Source organism: Hypanus sabinus, chromosome 7, assembly GCF_030144855.1.
Source record: "Hypanus sabinus isolate sHypSab1 chromosome 7, sHypSab1.hap1, whole genome shotgun sequence".
Classification (NCBI taxonomy): domain Eukaryota; kingdom Metazoa; phylum Chordata; class Chondrichthyes; order Myliobatiformes; family Dasyatidae; genus Hypanus; species Hypanus sabinus.
Window position 1 is genome coordinate 16,302,710 of NC_082712.1, and position 9,738 is coordinate 16,312,447.

Sequence of the window (9,738 nt, forward strand, 5' to 3'; positions counted from 1 at the left end):
TTTTGAATTAAATGAAGCTGCAATGACATTTCCAACCCAATCTCTCTTTAATTTCTTGTGTTCTGTTTCTGTTAAATGTGTTTCTTGTAAAAAAGCTATATCTCCTTTCATTTTCTTAATATATGTTAAAACTCTTTTTCTTTTCACAGGTCCATTAATTAACATTAACATTAAAACTTAAAAAGTTAAGTAAATTAATCATTCATAATACCTTGGGAACTCTTTAAAATTCTCCATGTTGCTGTGAGTCTCTCCCCAGCCATCCAGGCAAAAAAAGAAGAAAAATAGAAGAAAGATAACTAATATATATATAAAAGAAAAAAAATACCCCCCCACTAATGTTGCGAATAAAAAGAACACGACATTACCCTCCCCCCATTTTACCTGTCATGGCAATCACCATGATTGTACAAGTGAAACTCGCAGCCATCGATCAGGAGCTCCTCCAGCTCCCCTGCAAAAAAAAAAGAAAATAATTAATGTTTCTACTCCCAATTAATATTCCTCGACTATTTTTTTTCTTACAAATGTCCGTCAAGTCCAACCTTGTTTCAGTCTTCATCATTAGTCCATTTCATTTCTATAATTCTTTACTCCTCTTCGTGGACATCAGGTAATTCTTGTACAAATTTCTCCGCTTTCTGGTAGTCAACGAAAAATCTTCTTTCTTCGTTATCCAGGAAAATGATCAATTTTGCTGGGTAGCTCAATAAAAATTTATAGCCCTTTTCCCATAAAGATTTTTTCACTGGATTAAATTCCTTCCGCCTCTTCAGAAGATCGTAACTTGTATCTGGATTAAAAAAAACTCTTTTCCCTTCTATTATCAATGGTCCATTTCTCTTTTTAGCACCTTGAGTAGCTGCTTTCAAGATCATTTCTTTATCTTGGTATCTTAAGCATTTTATCAAAATTGATCTTGGATTTTGATCTTGTTGAGGTCTTGGTCTTAAAGCTCCATGTGCTCTTTCAATTTCAATTACTTGGCTTCCTTCTTTCATTTCCAAAATTTTCGGAATCCATTCTTGAAAGAATTTTATTGGATTTTCTCCATAAGACCAACATAAGACCAACAATTTTGATCTTATTTCTTCTACTAGAGTTTTCAAGCGCATCTATTTTTTCCAACATCCGTTTTCTTTCTGTTGTCCAAGCAAGATTATTGTCTTCTATCTTATCTATTCTTTCAGTGTTTTCTTCAACTTTTACTTCCATCTCTTTAACTTTATTATCCATCTTCTTTTGTTTTTCTACCACATTATCGAGTGTATCCTGCATCCTTCTTATATCTGTTCTTATAGCTTTTAATTCATTCGTCATATATATCAGGATATCTTTTATGTCTCCTTTAATCTCCTCCTTTTTTTCCTCTTCTTCTTCCTCTGAATTTCCCAAAGAGTCTGATTCTACTTCCGATTCACTTCCAGTCGTAGTTGTGATTTGTAGTTTTGTTAATATCTATTCATGCATACTTTAGCGCATGCGTTGTTCTTGCCGTTTCTTCTTAGAGACCGCCGACATTGCTGCAACTTCCTGTCCCGCATCATCAGAAGTGTCATGCACTTCGCTGGGAGGAGATCCAACTTGAGTCCAAGGCTTCGCCGAGATGGTTAGGCCTTTTTCCCCGCTGACTTGCGCAGTCTTCGAAGTAGTAGCTTTCGTCTGTTTCAGTTTAGGAGCCATATCAAAAGATAATCCTGAGTTGCTTATAAATAGTTTCTAGTAGGTATTTGTTAACTCTTCTTCATTTAAACCTTATTTCGTTACTTTTTACGGGGGAGCTGGATTCCCAACGTCTCGATCCTACGTCATCACGTGACCCCCCCCCCCCCCCCCAGGTTACATTGATAGGATGCAAAACTGGGCCAAGAACTGGCAGATGGAGTTCAACTCAGATAAGTGTGAGGTGGTTCATGTTGGTAGATCAAATATGATGGCAGAATATAGTATTAATGGTAAGACTCTTGGCAGTGTGTAGGATCAGAGGGATCTTTGGGTCTGAGTCTATAGGACGCTCAAAGCAGCTGTACGAGTTGACTCTGTGGTTAAGAAGGCATACAGTGTATTGGCCCTCATCAATCGAGGAACTGAATTTAGGAGCCAAGAGGTAATGTTGCAGCTATTTAGGGCCCTGGTCAGACTCCGCTTGGATTACCGTGCTCAGTTCTGGTCACTTCACTACAAGAAGGATATGGAAACCATAGAAACGGTGCAGAGGAGATTTGCAATGATGTTGCCTGGATTGGGCAGCATGCCTTACGAGAATAGGTTGAGTGAACTTGGCCTTTTTCCCTTGGAGTGACGGAGGATGAGAGGTGACCTGATAGAGGTGTACAGGATGATGAGAGGCATTGATCATGTGGATAGTCAGAGGCTTTTTCCCAGGGCTGAAATGGTTGGCACAAGAGGACACAGGTTTAAGGTGCTTGGAAGTAGGTACAGAGGAGATGTCGGGTATGTTTTTTGCTCAGAGAGTGGTGAGTGAGTGGAATGGGCTGCCAGCGATGGTGGTGGAGGCGGATATGATAGGGTATTTTAAGAGACTCCTGGACCGGTACATGGAGCTCAGAAAAATAGAGGGTATGGGTAACCCTAGTAATTTGTAAGGTAGGGACATGTTCGGCACAACTGTGGGCCAACATGTGGGCCGAAGGGCCTGTATTGTGCTGTAGGTTTTCTATGTTTCTAACATACAAACTCCTTACAGACAGCGGTGGGGATTGAACCTGGATTTCTGGCTCTATAGAGCACTGTACTAATAACCACCCTACCATAACATAGAACAGTACAGCACAGAACAGGTCCTTCAGCCCACAATGATCTGCCAAACCAATTAAATTAGTAATGGAATGGATAACTCGGTTTTCCTACACAATGTCAATAACCTTCCATTTCCCTCTCATTCATGTGCCTATATAAATGTGCTCTTAAAAGCCCCAAATGTATCTGCCCCTGCCACCAGCCCAGGCAGTGTATTCCAGACACCCACCACTCTCTGCGTTTAAAAAAAAACTTGCCCTCACATCTTCTTTGAAATTACTCCTCACCTTAAAATGCATGCCCTCTAGTATCAGACATTCATCCTTCCATTTTCTGCAGATTCATGTGCCTCTCTGAAATCCTTTTAAATGTCTCCACTAACACCTCTAGCAGTGCATTCTGGGCACACACACTGTATATATTTCAAGCCCAAGATTAATTGTCATTCAACTATACATGAATATCCAGGAATACAGTCATAATGAAACTACGTTACTCCAGGACCAAGGGGCAAAACACAGGACCGGCAGTTACACACAAAAAAAGTCCCCAAGTCCACGAATGTTGCAGCTATCTGCAGTCAAACACAATACATCTTGTCTTCTGCCGAGCGAACACTAGAGGGCAGTGAATCCAGCTTGGATGTCGCATCACACCACCCCCGGCACTGCAGTAGAGCGCACCGATTCCAATGCCTCTCTCCTGGGCAGCTTGAAACAGGCAACACCTCAGCTTGATTCCTAGTCCTTGCTACGACGAAGGCCACACATATCCACCCCCCACCATTCGCTAATAAGTCAGCGAATCAAGCTTGCAGTATCCCACGTTAACAATGTGCAGCGAGGTCTTGCATTGACAAGAATTGCAGCTCAGCTTGCCGTTGGACTGCGTAGCTCCTTCACGTTCCAACTCGACGTCGCTCTGACGCAGGCAGCAAGACGAACAGCACCAAGCCCAGCTCCGTTAAGTTCTTCACCAACGAGCAACTCATTGATGGGACAGACCTGTAGTGCTCCAAGATTTTAAATGTACAGCAGGGTCTTTTGATTGTAAAAAATATGTTTAAAAACAGAATACACCTTTGGTTGGTCCCAGAGAAACCACTGCATCTAAGCAAGCCATGATCTTACCAGAGCTACTGGAAAAAGATTTTGCCCTGTAGATCTCCTTTGAAATAACCCCCTCTCACCTTAAATGTATGCTCTCTAGTATTAGACATTTCAATTCTGGGAAGAAAGATATCAGATATACTCTGCCTTTCGTAATCTTACAAGCTTCTATCAGGTCCCCCTTCAGCCTCTCCCGCTCCAGAGAAAACAAACCAATTTTGTCCAACCTCTCCTTACAGCACGTACCCTCTAGTTTGGGCAGCATCCTAGTAAATCTCTTCTCTCCAAAGCCTCGGCACCCTTCCTAAACTGGGCAACCAAAACTGATTGCTGTTCTGCAGGTACGGCCCAGCCAGATCTTTATACAGCCACAACGTAATTTCCCAACTCTTGAACTCAGTGCCTGAGCCAATAAAAGCAAGCTCTCCATACACATTTATCACCCTATCGATCTGTGCACTCACTTTCAGCAAACTATTGACCTGGAGCCCAAGATTCCTCTGTACATCAACACTGTTAATGTACAGAACTGCCTTGTTCTCGCTCTTGGTCAGATTAAACTCCATCAGATTTCTATCCAATAACTGCAACTGATCTATATCTTGCTGTATCCTTTGGAGTTCATCAACATTGGTTACAACACCACCAATATTAATATCATCTGTGAACTCACTCAGTCAAACTATTTATATATATATATATATATATATATATATATATATATATATATATATATATATATATATATATATATATATATATATATCATGAACAGCAAAGGGCTCAGTCAAAATGGCCAAATCACCATGGATCCCATACATCTTAATCTACTGGATGAGCCTCCTAGGAGAGTCCCTAATGAAATTCACAGGTCTACCTTCATCGATCACCTGTCTCCTCCTCATAAAGCTTAGCCAAGTTAGTAAGACATGACTTGTTCTACACCGAGCTGTGCTGACTGTTGCTAAGTAGCCCATGATCCCTATTTCTCTCCTTAAATAATGGAACAACATGAGCTACCACCCAACACTGAACTGATTCCACAGCCTATGGACTCAACAACTCATGGTCTCAATACTTATTTACTTTTTCTGTTTGTACAGTTTGTTGTCTTTTGCACACTGGTTTTTCTCATCCAATTGGGTACAGTCTTTCATGGATTCTATTGTGGTTCTTGGATTTACTGTGCATGCCTGCAAGAAAATGAATCTCAGGATTGAATATGGTGACAAACTTGACTCATCCCTGCAAATGGAAGAAGTGCTACACCAGCCCCCAGACTTCTTCCCTCACCACCATCCCAGGCCCCAGACAGTCCTTTCAGGTGAGGCACCACTTCACCTGCGAGTCAGCTGGGGTGATATACTGTATCCGGTGCTCCCGATGTGGCCACTTATACATTGGGGAGACCCGCCGCAGACTGGGTGACCGTTTCGCCGAACACCAGCGCTCAGTCCTCCAGCAGTGGCGGGATCTCCCTGTGGCCACACACTTCAATTCCACAGACCACTCCCACTCCGACATGTCTGTCCATGGCCTCCTCTACCGTCAAGATGAGGCCACACGCAGGTCGATGGAGCAATACCTTATCTCCCGCCTAGGTAGCCTCCTACCTGCCGGCATGAACATCCAACTCACAGACCTCCGTTGATAGCCCTGCCCCCCCCCCCCTTACCCCCATCCCTATCTATAATTTTAGTCTGGTTCTCTTTCTCTCTCTTTTCTCCCGCCTCACTATTATCTCCCCCCAGCTCTACCTTTCTTTCTCTTTTATTTCCCATAATTCTCCACCTTCCCCCTAGCCCATTTCCCTCCAGCCTATCACTTCCCAGCTCTCTACTTCATCCCTCCCCCCACTCCTTATCCCCCCTCGACCATCCCATGTTACTTCACTCCTGATGAAGGGTTTCAGCCCGAAACGTCGTCACTACTTCCTCCCATAGATGCTGTCTGGCCTGCTGAGTTCTGCCAGCATTTTGTGTTTTTACTTTTAAAATTTGTACTCAGATTTTCATGACCCTGACTGTGGCGAGTGAGGATCCAAAGCTCTTGGTCCCAGCAATCTGATCTCATGCCTCTCTCAATGACTGTGAGTACACTCATCAGGTCATTTTAATGTCCTTGATAAGAGCCAACATTATATTGGATAGTTCTGTCCTCTCCCCGTTATAGAAACACAGAAAACCTACAAAAGAATAGTGGACCTTTAGCCCATGTGCTGTGTCGAACAAGTATTTACTTTAGAAATTACCTAGGGTTACCCGTAGTCCAGGAGTCTCTTAAAAGGCCCTATCGTATCGGCCTCCACCACCGTTGCCGGCAGTCCATTCCACACACTCACCACTCTCTGCATAAAAGCTTACCCCTGACATTTCCTCTGTACCTGTTTCCAAGCACCTTAAACCTGTATCCTCTCGTGCTAGACATTTCAGCCCTGGGAAAAAGCCTCTGACTATCCACACGATCAATGCCTCTCATCATCTTATACACCTCTATCAGGTCACCTCTCATCCTCTGTCGCTCCAAGGAGGAAAGGCCGAGTTCACACAACCTATTCTCATAAGGCATGCTCCCCAATCCAGGCAACATCCTTGTAAATCTCCTCTGAACCCTTTCTATGGTTTCCACATCCTTCCTGTAGTGAGGTGACCAGAACTGAGCAAGGTACTCCAAGTGGGGTTTGGCCAGGGTCCTATATAGCTGCAACATTACCGCTTGGCTCCTAAATTCAATTCCATGATTGATGAAGGCCAATACACCATACACCTTCTTAACTACAGTCAACCTGCTCAGCTGCTTTGAGCGTCCTATGGACTCGGACACCAAGATCCCTCTGATTCTCCACACTTCCAAGAGTCTTACCATTAATACTATATTCTGTCATCATATTTGACCTATTAATATGAACCACTTCACACATATCTGGGTTGAACCCCATCTGCCACTTCTCAGCCCAGTTTTGCATCCTATTGATGTCCCGCTGTAACCTCTGACAGCTCTCCACACTATTCACAACACCCCCAACCTTTGTATCATCAGCAAATTTACTATCCCATCCTTGCACTTCCTCATCCAAATCATTTATAAAAAAAAATCCCAAAGAGAAGGGGTTCCAGATAAGATCCCTGAGGCACTCCACTGGTCATCGACTTCCATGCAGAATATGACCTGCCTTCTGTGGGCAAACCAATTCTGGATCCACAAATCAATGTCCCCTTGGATCCCATGCCTCATTACTTTCTCAATAAGCCTTGCATGGGGTACCTTATCAAATGCCTTGCTGAAATCCATGTACACTACATCTACTGCTCTACCCTCATCAATGTGTTTAGTCACATCATAAACAATTTCAATCAGGCTCATAAGGCACGACCTGCCTTTGACAAAGCCATGCTGACTATTCCTTCTTTTTTGTAATTTATATTTGAAGTTCATCATCAAACAAACATTTCCATAAGATGTATTTCAGATATTGTACATATCTATCATATAGGCATTTATGTCACAAATAATACTTATCTGAGGTATACACGTAGAAAAGAAAGAACAAGCGAAAGGAGAAAACTATGCACAAGTAGGGAGTGATCTTTTCTTACAACATATTCATTGATTTGTGAGAATAAAATCAGTTATGTAGTTAAACCATTTTTCCCAGTACGAATCAAATTGTTCCAATTTGTGATTAACAGATGCTGTTATCTTCTCCAGTTTGTAAATGTCCATTGTAATTTCCATCCATGTATTTAAAGTTGGGCTCTCCTGTGATAACCATTTCCTAGTAAGTGTCTTTTTACCAGCCATCAACAGTATATTCATTAAATATTTATCTCTTTTCAACCATTCTTGAGGTATATAGCCAAAATATATGGTCTTACTCTCTAAGGGTATTTCACATTTAAAGATGTCTTGTAGGGCATTGTGTATCCCACTCCAATAGTCTTTGAAAATGTGGGCATTCCCAGAAAATATGATAATGGTTTGCATTTTGATTTCCACAATTTCTCCAGCAAACAGGGAGGTTGCTATCATAATGGGATTTCTGAGAGGGTGTAATAAAATATCAAGTTTTTCCATCTGAACTCCCTCCATTTCTGTGAACTGGTACACTTCCTTTGATATCTCCATATTGTTGTCCATTCTTCCTCAGATATAATTCCTTCCCCAATTTTGTTTTAATGTATGAAGTCAAATGTATTTTAAGATTTGACCATCCCTTATACATGCTTGAAATGATTCTACTACCATTATCTGAATTATATGCTTTTCTAAATATTTCTATCAAACCGTCCTATTAACATATTGTTGCATTTGTAAATACCGATAAAAGTCTTGTTTTTCTAATAAGTGTTTCTCTTTAAGCATTTCAAAACTGAACAATGTTCCTTCTCTTAATATATTGCAAAGAACTGTTATTCCATTAGCTGTCCAGTCCTTAAATCTAGCATCCAGTTTATTCGGCATAAAATCTGAGTCATATGTACACCATTTAAGAATTGTAATATCTCCCTCTAGTTTATATTCTTTTATAGTAGTTTTCCATATTTTGAGAGTCAATTTCACCCATGGGTTATCAATAGAATTTATGTACCTTTGCTGGTTGTTATCAGCCAACATTGCCTGTATGGGGATGGGAAGTACCCACTCCTCAATGTTTTTCCATTGAGCGTCACATGATGGGTTGCACCAATATATCACAGCTCTCAACTGTGCTGCAAAATAATAATTTCTAAGAGAAGGTAGGCCCCATCCCCTCTTTTCCTTGGCTAATTGCAAAGTTTTGAGATGAACTCTAGGCCTTTTACCCTGCCAAATATACTTTGATAACATCTTGTTCCATTCATTGAATTGATTTTGATTCATCTCTGTTAGTAGGGTCTGAAAGAGATATAACAGTCGGGGTAGTATATTCATTTTAATAGACAATCCTTGAACTGAGACTAAAAACAGGAATTAGGTTCCATTTTGTTATATCTTCCTTAATTTTTTATATATAGGCTGATAATTGCATTCTGATAATTTTGCCAAATCTTTTGGCATAATGATGCCCAAATATTTGAAAGACTGTGTGCCATGCCCAGGGATATCTACTTTCAATTTATCTTGGTGGGCTATAGTTATATGAAAGTAATTGTGTTTTATCTATGTTGATCTTGTATCCTGATAATTGACCATATTGTTCAAAGGATTGCATCAATTTAGGTAAAGAGTATGTTGGTTGCCCTGGGTAGATAAAAATGTCATCCATGTAACAGGCCAATTTATGCTCTGTCCCTTTAATAGTAATTCCCCTAATATCTTCACTTTGTCTGATGTATTGAGCTAATGGTTCCAGATATAATGCGAAGAGTAGCGGTGACCATGCACAACCCTGTCTCGTGCCGTTTTCTAGGGTAAGACTATTTGATAAATAGCCATTGATTTTAATCCTAGCAGTAGGGTTGTCATATAGTGCCTGTATAGTTTTAATAATTGTGTCATGGAAACCAAATCTATGTAAAACTCTGTAAAGAAAATTCCAATTATGCCTTTTCAGCATCCACGCTTATCACTATTGCTTCAATTTTATTTTTTTGTATATGATCTATATGTGAAGTGTCCTTTGTATATTGACTTGTGTTTGGCATTGTTGTATAAAACCTGTCTGATCATTACGTATCAGTATGGGTAGAAACTCCTCTAGTCGTTTGGCCATGATGTTGGTAAATAACCTATAATCTACATTAAGAATGGATATTGGCCTAAATGACCCACATTCCATTTTATCCTTGCCTTCTTTCGGTATAGCTGAGATTATCACTTCCTTACAATTGGGTGGCATTTGTGCCTTTTTTAGAGCCCAGTTCAGTGTGAGGAGTAAGACAGGAATTAA